Here is a 9,700-nt window from a genome sequence, read left to right as displayed (position 1 = left end):
AAGGACTTTTGAGGTTGGACCAAATGCAATTTTGCATTACACTATGGTTACAAGTCTATGAGCACCATGGAGTAGAATGGGGTGGTTTGAATAGATACGCTCCCACCCAGAGACTCGTGTATTTGAATGCTTGGCCCACAGGGAGTAGCACTATTAGGAGTGAAAGACCTCCGTGGGGGTGCACCCCCACCTGAATCACAAGATAGTGTACACCCAAAGAATCACGAGAGACCGTCTTGATACAAACACACGAGGTAGTTTAATGATGAGGCTCTGAGCCGACACATATCTCACGCAGGAGACAAAGGTATCGACCACAAGGCTCAAAAGTTAGGGGTTTATATAGGAAAAGAGTGGGGGTGGGGGAAGAATTGGCGTGGCTTCACACAATTGGGCAGTTTAAACATCAGCAAACTGTACGTGTAGATCGAGGTAACAGCAGAGCATCTGGTTAACATTTAACCCAGGTCAGAAGGGCGGGAGATAGGGAGGTGCCGGGCCAGTCCAGACATTCTTGTATGCCTTCCGTATCTTTATGGCTAGTTGGTTCCTGGGATGACTTTACAGCCTTTGTTCTTTGCTCTAGGCCCAAAAAGCCCTCATAACTAGCAAGCCACATGAGTCATGGACCTTGAATTTTAATTTTCTTTCAGGAGGAGTGGCCTTGTTGCAGTAGATCCTAAAATACATAACAGAGCAATAGTAATAAAAAAAAACAATATGGTACTAGTACAAACATAGCTCAATGGAACAAAATTACAGATCTAACTATAAGTACATGTAACTTCAGCCACCCAATTCTTGACAAAGATGCCAAAATCATAAGCTAGAGAAAAGAAAGCATCAAAAAAAAATGATTCTAGGAAAACTGTAATCTACATGTAGAAATACAAAATTTGGCACATTATCTCTCACTTTGTTTTAAATAAGAATGATTCCTGTAAGTTCATATATTTGTGCTTCTGCCATAGTTAGTGGAACTTCGGGGGGAAGAATTAGGAGGGATGGCCTTATTCGAGTGTGTCTCTTTCGAGATGTCGAAAGCCCATGCTATACGCAATTAGCTCTCTATTTCTCCCTTGTGCTTATAGAGCAGATGGAATCTCAGTTACTTTTTATTTGTCATTTTTATTTTTGTCATTTATTTTTATTTGTCATTCCTACTTGCATACATGCCTAATTAGTGCCATGTACCCTCTACTCCTTCAAGCCCCCCAATTAAATATTTCTCTTTTAAATGTTATCTTTATCATAGTAGCTCTTTATAGCAATAAAAAAAAGCAACTAAGAGATTGGTGCTAGGAGTGGGGTATTGTGCTGACAGATATACAAAGCTGTGGAAGACTTTAGGGCTTTGGACTTAAAAAAAAAAAAAGCAGTTGAATGCTGTAAATTGGGTTTAATGGGTCATCCTTTATGAACCTTGGAAGACAGTAATGCTTGGAGCAATGTGAACTGTGCAGGCCGAGTTCAAGAAGTTACAGGAGATAATGGCATTACTGACTGGGCTAGAAACCATTCTTACGGTATTTAGCAATGAACAAGGCTGCTCTTTGCCCTTGTCAAAATCTGCTTGAGGCTAAAATGAAGAGTTTTAGATTAATTCTGTTGTCAGACAACATTTCATGACAGGATAAATATTGACTCTGCCCTGTGGTTATTAGTCACTAGTCTTATGCAGATCTAAAATGAAAAAAACAAAAACAAAAACTAGTGGGCAAAAAGAAATACAAGAATATACAGTTGAGGAGAATAAAAGCTCCAGGCAATGTAACATTGGAGCCTTGGTTGTGCTTAAAGAGAAATGGAATAATGGGAATGGTGCCCTTGGGTGATATTCCACCCATCTAATCCCACAATTTGTGTAAAGCCCTAAGGAATTATTTGTTCCTAAAGAGCAACAACAAAAGGAAATCTTATGTAAATATAATTCAAGAAGGGAGCCAATTTCTATCCTGATCAGGCAGTAAAATTCGGCAGCATTGGCCATGGGGTTCTAACTTTAGAGTCATGAAGAATATAGGAATAAGGAGATTGTAGAATCTTCCTCTGCAGTTCAGAAAAAGTCACTGAGACCAGATATGTATCTGTGGAGGCCAAGAGAGGCCATTTTGTGAAGCTGTGGAAATGAAACCTAAATTGGTTTTGGAGACCTCAAGATGTCAGAGATGCTAGAGTTGTGAGATGTCTGTCAATGAGAGCCTCAAAAAATGAAGTGGAATCATCTTCAAAGAGAGATGTTGCAATCTGCAAAGCTAGAAGAGTGGAGCCATCTACACCCTTTGACATCAGTCATGGAGTTACAAGATTTAGAGTGTGGTTTGCTATGTTCAATCTTGCTTTGGCGGAGTATTTCACTATTATTCCTGCTTTCCTCCCTTTTTGGAATACTAATTTATAGTCTATGTCACTGTATATGGAAAGTATGTGATTTACTTTTTGATTTTACAGGGTATTACAGTTCAGAGATTATATTGATTCTCCAAAAACTTTGAATTTTTAATGTGTATTCAGACTGTAAAAGGCTGTGGGCACTTTTAAATTGGAAAAAGTGCAATTTGCATTACAATAAAGCGACAAGCCTATGGGGTTCAGAGAATGGAATGGTCAGAGTTTCAATAAGAATGACCCCCATAGGCTCATATATTTGAATTCTTATGACACAGAATTGTTTGGGATGGATTACAAGTTGTTTCACTTGGGTGAGCTTTGAGCTCAGCTACTTCTTCAGAACCATGCCTAGCTGCCTGATTGGTTACTGACATACTGTCTGCCATTATGGCCATGGACTAACCCTCTGAAACTTTAAGCAAGCCCCTAATTAAATGACTTCTCAATTGGTCTTGTCATGATGTCTCCTCATAGCAATAGAAAAATAACTACAGCATTTACCTGGCATAAAAACTACTCCAAATAGATCAAACGACCTAAATATAAGAATCAAAAACACTGAAACTCCTAGAAAAAAAAACATAGGTAGTACCCGATGTTATGTGAAGGACAGGATTTTCTGAGTAGGACTTTATTAGCCCAAGTATAAAGGCCAACAACAAGTGAGACTTTATAAAACTGAAAAGTTCTGCACAGCTAAAGACAATCAACCAAGAGGATCCCCAGAGACTGGAAATGAATCTCTTCGAGGTAAACATCTGATAAATGATTAATTATAAAAATATACAAAGAACTCAAAAGTGCCCCCAAAATAACAATTGAAAAATGGACCTAGAACATATCCTGGAATAACTGAAACCAGAAAAATAAAAGGGGGTGAGCATTATCAGGGTAGGGAGTTGGGAAGCTATAAAGTGGAGAACAGCAATGTATACATTATCTGATCCAAGAGATGAGAGGGAAAGATTATTCTAATTAGAGGGGGAGGGAGACAAATAGAGAAAAAGGAGAGATGAGGATAGTGATGACATCTGCACTGTTAACTACTCACCTAAAAATGAATGAAAACACACACAAACACATTATATATATATATATGTATATATATATATGTATATATATATATGTATATATATATATGTATATATATATATGTATATATATATATATATATGTATATATATATATATGCACACACATATTCTTTTTAATGAAATTTCCTCATCTGGGCCAACAATCCTCAATCCTCCTTCAAAGAGCAAAAGACTACCTAACAAAAACCTCAACATCAGACTTGAGAAGACCTTTAATTGTCAGCCAAGGTTCTATCAGAGACTCACAAAACACACGGGCTATTGCTTTTACCTTTGCTTGCCCTGCCATAAGAGGCAGAAAATAAGTTCCTATTGCTGAAGACACTAAGTTTTACACAAAGGGCCCAGAAACCCTGAGCTGAAGTTACTTAAATGTCTGCTCCCTGAAGACAGGCTTTCATGGTACCACAAGACACCATGTAAGCTGCCAAAGGAAGGAAGAAACCAACAGTCCTAAGCAACCTAACTAGACTTAAGACCAGTTTAACCAGAGGGAAATCATGCCTGACACTAGAAACCTAGCAAACTACCCAAGGCTAGTGAAGACATGGATCTTGGAGAATCTCCAACCACTTGATAAAACTAACATAATCCTGAACTAAGGGTGTATTATGGGTGTACACTAAGGGTATGTCTGTATTTCAACCAGATCATATTGTAATTCAGAGTATGTCTGCATTCTACCTAGATCATGTACACCTAGAAGGCCTTTGGATATTATCCCTTACCAGAGTAGCCGTGTTCCTGGTTTACAATTCCTCTACAACCAATCAAAATGCAGATTTTAGAACCCAGTCCCAGTGGCTACGTGTAAATAAAACAGCTTCTGTACATAAGTTTCAGGGAACATTGTAGAAAGGGGGACAGAAAAATGTAAGAGCCAGAGAATCAGGAAATTTACTGTGAGACTATGTCTCTTGGTAACATCAGGAGCTGCAACTATGAATTCTCATCAGTGTAAATGCCTAAACATCAGCTAATCGAGAACACCAATAAGCACGCCAAATATGAAAGGGACTATAAGATCATGAGGCCTCAATTCTAAACAAGAAACTCAAGGAAAATAAGGAATGTGGAGAGTGGAGGAAATAAGTCTCCTCTAGAGAAAAGCACTCTAACAGCTTATCCAATTCCAAGTGGTCAGCTCATAAACAAATACAAGTAATATTATACAGACTGACCAGGTTACACTTAGGAATACATATACATACACACATGAAACAACAATTAGTGAAAAAGAGGTCATGAATTTAAAGAACAAAGAAGGGGTATGAGTAGAGTTTTAAAGGAGGAAAGGAAGAAATTATATAATTACATAATCGCAAGAAATAGTTTTTGATACAGAGTCATGACTCAATATCACCAAGGAAGTAAAAAACAACAAGACAGCTTCGCAGGTGAGAGTGTGGACTACAGTAGCCAACAGCTTCTTGGACAGGCAGAAGTGACACAGCTTCTGAGGTAGACCCCGTTAAGGGCTCTAGACATCCAGGCACCTTCCCTGCCAGAGAAGAGGTGTCTGCTCCGCCCGGGAGGGCTTTGCCAGAGTACCTGGGGTAGTCATCTTGGATCCCGGATCCCTCCAAGACTAGTCTGCGCAGGTGAGAGTGTGAAAGATAACAGCTTCTGGGACAGGCAGAAGCAACACAGCTTCTGAGGCAGACCCCATTTCAGGCACCAGACATCAGGGTGCCTTCTCGCCATGTGAAAGGTGTCTGCCCCATCCAGGAGGGCTTTGCCAAAGCACCTGGGGGAGTCATCTCTGGTACAGGATCTCTCAGAGACTAGTCTGTGTAGGTGAGAGTGCCAACTACAGAAGCTACACAGCTTCTGGGACAGGCCTAAATGACAAAGCTTCTGGGACAGGCCCTATTTTGGGCCTTCATCTTCTGCCAGGAGGAAGGTCTTAACGCCAGATATCTGTGCACCTTCCCTGCAAGAGGAGAGCTTGCCTGCAGAGACTGCTATGACCATTGAAACTCAGGAGAGAGCTAGTCTCCCAGGTCTGCTGATAGAGGCTAACAGAATCACCTGAGGAACAAGCTCTAACCATAGACAACTATAACAACTAACTCCAGAGATTACCAAATGGGGAAAGGCAAATGTAAGAGTCTTACTAACAGAAACCAAGACCGCTCACCATCATCAGAACGCAGTACTCCTACCTAAGCCAGTCCTGAGCATCCCAACACACCCTAAAATATACCCGAGTTTAAAAGCACATCTCATGATGATGGTAGAGGACAACAAGAAGGACTTTAATAACTCACTTGAAGAAATACAGGAGAACACTGCTAAAAGAGTTACAAGTCCTTAAAGAAAAACAGGAAAACACAATCAAACAGGTAGAAGTCATTAAAGGAAAATAGGAAAACACAACAAAACAGATGATGGAATTGAAAGAAACCATACTAGACCTAAAAAGAGAAGTAGACACAATAAAGGAAACTCAAAGGGAGGCAACACTGGAGAAAAAAACCCTATAAAAGAAATCTGGAACCATAGATGCAAGCATCAGAAACAGAATACAAGAGATGGAAGAGAGAATCTCAGGTGCAGAAGATTCCATAGAGAACATGGACACAACAATCAAAGAAAATGCAAAATGCAAAAAGATCCTAACTCAAAACATCTAGGAAATCCAGGACACAATGAGAAAACCAAACCTACAGATAATAGGAGTAGATGAGAATGAAGATTTTCGCCTTAAAGGGCCAGCAAATATCTTCAACAAAATTATAGAAAAATATTTCCCAAACATAAAAAAAGTAATGCCCATGAACATACAAGAGCCTACAGAACTCCAAATAGACTGGATCAGAAAAGAAATTCCTCCCAACACATAATAATCAGAACAACAAATGCACTAGATAAAGATAGAATATTAAAAGCAGTAAGGGAAAAAGGCCAAGTAACATATTAAGGTAAGCCTATTAGAATTACTCCAGGCTTCTCACCATAGACTATGAAAGCCAGAAGATCCTGGACAGATGTTATACAGACACTAAGAGAACACAAATGCCAGCCCAGGCTACTATACCCAGCCAAACTCTCAATTACCATAGATGGAGAAACCAAAGTATTCCACAACAAAACCAAATTCACACATTATCTTTCCATGAATATAGCCCTACAAATGATAATAACAGAAAAAAGAAACAATACAAGGACAGAAACAACACTGTAGAAAAAGCAAGAAAGTAATCCTTCAACAAACCAAAATGAAGACAGCCACAAAAACAGAATGCCAACTCTAACAACAAAAATAATATGAAGCAACAATTACTTTTCCTTAATATGTCTTAATATCAATGGACTCAATTCCCCAATAAAAACACATAGACTAACAGACTGGCTACACAAACAGGACCCAACATTTTGCTGCTCACAGGAAACGCAACTCAGGGAAAAATACAGACACTACCTCAGAATGAAAGGCTGGAAAACAATTTTTCAAGCAAATGGTCTGAAGAAACAAGCTGGAGTAGCCATTCTAATATCGAATAAAATTGATTTCCAACCCAAAGTTATCAAAAAAGAGTAGTAGGGGCACTTCATACTCATTAAAGGTAAAAATCTTCCAAGATGAACTCTCAATTCTGAATATCTATGCTCCAAATGCAAGGGCAGCCACATTCATTAAAGAAACTTTAGTAAAGCTCAAAGCACACATTGCACCTCACACAATAATAGTGGGAGACTTCAACACACCACTTTCATAAATGGACAGATCATGGAAACAGAAACTAAACAGGGACACAGTGAAACTAACAGAAGTTATGAAACAAATGGATTTAACAGGTATCTAGAGAACATTTTATTCTAAAACAAAAGGATATACGTTCTTCTCAGCACCTCATGGTACCTTCTCCAAAATTGACCATATAATTGGTCACAAAACAGGCCTCAACAGGTACAAAAATACTGAAATTGCCCCCTGCATCCTATCAGATCACCATGGACTAAGGCTGATCTTCAAAGACAATAAAAATGATAGAAAGCCAACATTCACGTGGAAACTGAACAACTCTCTACTCAATGATACCTTGGTCAAGGAAAGGAATAAAGAAAGAAATTAAACACTTTTTAGAGTTTAATGAAAATGAAGTCACAACATACCCAAACTTACAGGACACAATGGAAGCATTTCTAAGAGGAAAACTCATAGCTCTGAGTGCCTCCAAAAAGAAAATAGAGAGAGCACACACTAGCAGCTAGACAACACACCTAAAAGCTCTAGAACAAAAGGAAGCAAATTCACCCAAGAGGAGTAGACAGCAGGAAATAATCAAACTCAGGGGTGAAATCAACCAAGTGGAAACATGAAGAACTATTCAAAGAATCAACCAAACAAGGAGCTGATTCTTTGCGAAAATCAACAAGATAGATAAACCCTTAACCAGACTCACTAGAGGACACAGGGACAGCATCCTAATTAACAAAATCAGAAATGAAAAGGGAGACATAAGAACAGATCCTGAAGAAATCCAAAACACCATCAGATCCTTCTCCAAAAGGCTATACTCAACATTCTGGAATACCTGGATGAAATGGACAAGTTTCTAGACAGATACCAGGTTCCAAAGTTAAATCAGGATCAGATTAATGATCTAAACAGTCCTATATCCCAAAAGAAATAGAAGCAGTCAGTAATAGTCTCCCAACCAAAAAAAAAGCCCAGGACCAGATGGGTTTAGTGAAGAATTCTATCAGACCTTCAAAGAAGATCTAATTTCAGTTCTTCACAAACTATTCCACAAAATAGAAGCAGAAGGTACCCTACCCAATTCATTCTATGAAGCCACAATTACTCTGATACCTAAACCACAGAAAGATCCACCAAAAATAGAGAACTTCAGACCAATTTCCCTTATGAATATCGATGCAAAAATACTCAATAAAGTTCTCGCTAACCGAATCCAAGAACACATCAAAACAATCATCCATCCTGACCAAGTAGGTTTTATTCCAGGGATGCAGGGATGGTTTAATATACGGAAATCCATCAATGTAACCCATTATATAAACAAACTCAAAGACAAAAACCACATGATCATCTTGTTAGATGTGGAGAAAGCATTTGAAAATATCCAACACCCATTCATGATAAAAGTCTTGGAACGATCAGGAATTCAAGGCCCATACCTAAACATGATGAAAGCAATCTACGGCAAACCAGTAGCCAACATCAAAGTAAATGGTGAGAAGCTGGAAGCAATCCCACTAAAATCAGGGACTAAACAAGGCTGCCCACTTTCTCCCTACCTATTTAACAGTGTACTTGAAGGCCTAGCCAGAGCAATTCGACAACAAAAGGAGATCAAGGGGATATAAATTGGAAAGGAAGAAGTCAAAATATCACTTTTTGCAGATGATATGATAGTATATATAAGTGACCCTAAAAATTCTACCAGAGAACCCCTAAACCTGATAAACAGCTTCAGTGAAGTAGCTGGATATAAATTTAACTCAAACAAGTCAATGGCCTTTCTCTATACAAAGGATAAACAGGCTGAGAGAGAAATTAGGGAAACAACACTCTTCACAATAGTCACAAATAATATAAAATACCTTGGTGTGACTCTAACTAAGGAATTGAAAGATCTGTATGATAAGAACTTCAAGTCTCTGAAGAAAGAAATTAAAGAAGATCTCAGAATTTGGAAAGATCTCCCATGCTCATGGATTGGCAGGATCAATATAGTAAAAATGGCTATCTTGCCAAAAGCAATCTACAGACTGAATGCAATCCCTATCAAAACTCCAACTCAATTCTTCAACTAATTAAAAAGGGCAATCTGCAAATTCATCTGGAATAACAAAAAACCTAGGATAGCAAAAACTCTTCTTAAGGATAAAAGAACCTCTGGTGGAATCACCATGCCTGACCTAAAGCTGTACTACAGAGCAATTGTGATAAAAACTGCATGGTACTACTGGCATAGCGACAGACAAGTAGACGAATGGAATAGAATTGAAGACCCAGAAATGAACCCACACATCTATGGTCACTCAATCTTTGACAAGGGAGCTAAAACCATCCAGTGGAAAATAGACAGCATTTTCAACAAATGGTGCTGGCACAACTGGTGGTTATCATGTAGAAGAATGCGAATTGATTCATTCCTATCTCTTTTTACTTAGGTCAAATCTAAGTGGATCAAGGAACTCCACATAAAACCAGAGACACTGAAACTTATAGAGGAAAAAGTGGG

At 38.6% G+C, this 9,700-nt stretch overlaps 1 protein-coding gene across 1 annotated transcript in view; it reads right to left on the bottom strand.

Annotated features, from left to right (window-relative positions):
* Positions 1-233: 233 nt before the first annotated feature.
* Trim52 (tripartite motif-containing 52) overlaps positions 234-9,700 on the bottom strand; it is a 29,665-nt gene continuing 20,198 nt past the window's right edge. Inside the window, exon 2 of the transcript NR_073203.1 lies at positions 234-679. The gene's annotated coding sequence lies outside the window, so the exon portion shown is untranslated. The remainder of the gene's footprint in view (positions 680-9,700) is intronic.

This window comes from Mus musculus, chromosome 14, assembly GCF_000001635.26.
Source record: "Mus musculus strain C57BL/6J chromosome 14, GRCm38.p6 C57BL/6J".
Classification (NCBI taxonomy): domain Eukaryota; kingdom Metazoa; phylum Chordata; class Mammalia; order Rodentia; family Muridae; genus Mus; species Mus musculus.
This window is presented reverse-complemented; position numbering and strand designations above follow the sequence as displayed.